The sequence below is a fragment of the Brassica oleracea genome, chromosome C5 (genome assembly GCF_000695525.1).
Source record: "Brassica oleracea var. oleracea cultivar TO1000 chromosome C5, BOL, whole genome shotgun sequence".
Lineage (NCBI taxonomy): Eukaryota > Viridiplantae > Streptophyta > Magnoliopsida > Brassicales > Brassicaceae > Brassica > Brassica oleracea.
Genome location: NC_027752.1, coordinates 46,795,525 through 46,796,456, shown reverse-complemented (window position 1 = coordinate 46,796,456; position 932 = coordinate 46,795,525).

The following is a 932-nucleotide window of genomic DNA, read 5'->3' as shown; positions in this document are numbered from 1 at the left end:
TTCATAAATTAGTACAGGAGGCAAATATGCATTAAATCAATATTGTTATATTTTTTGAATTTTTCACAAAATCTATGTGTTAACCCCTACGAAAATATTGAGTTTTATGTTAAACGCTCTATATACTGAACCCTATACTTCTTCCTGTTGTTTTAAAATTTCTCACCATATTCTACATTTGAATTAATGTATTTTAAACTCTCTTTCGTGTTATATGGAATCGTTATAATTTTTTTATCAATTAATTTAGTAAAACTTCTTATACTCTCTATATTAGTGGACTAACCGTTGTAAAATCGTTATTCTCTAGAGAAATGGGGACAAAAAAGGTTCAAAACCTCTTTGGCCATCATCATATATTAGTACAAGAGGCAACTATGCATTAAAGCAATATTTTTATATTTTTTTGATTTTTTCTCAAAATCTATGTGTTAACCCCAACTAAAATATTGAGTTTTACGTTAATCGCACTATATACTGAAGCTTATACTTCTTACTGTTGTTTTAAAATTGCTAACCACATTTTACATTTGTATTAATGTATGTTAAACTCTCTTTCGTGGTATATGGGAATCGTTATAATTTTTTTATCAATTGATTTAGTAAAACATCTCATACTCCCTATATTAGTGGACTAACCATTATAAAATCGTTATTCTCTAGAGAAATGGAGATAACAAAGGTTCGAAGCCTCTCTGATCATCATCATATATTAGTACAGGAGGAAAATATGCATTAAAGCAATATTGTTATATTTGTTAAATTTTTCTCAAAATCTATGTGTTAACCCCAACTAAAATATTGAGTTTTACGTTAATCGCTCTATATACTGAAGGTTATACTTCTTACTGTTGTTTTAAAATTTCTAACCATATTCTACATTTGAATTAATGTATTTTAAACTCTCTTTCGTGGTATATGAGAATCGTTAT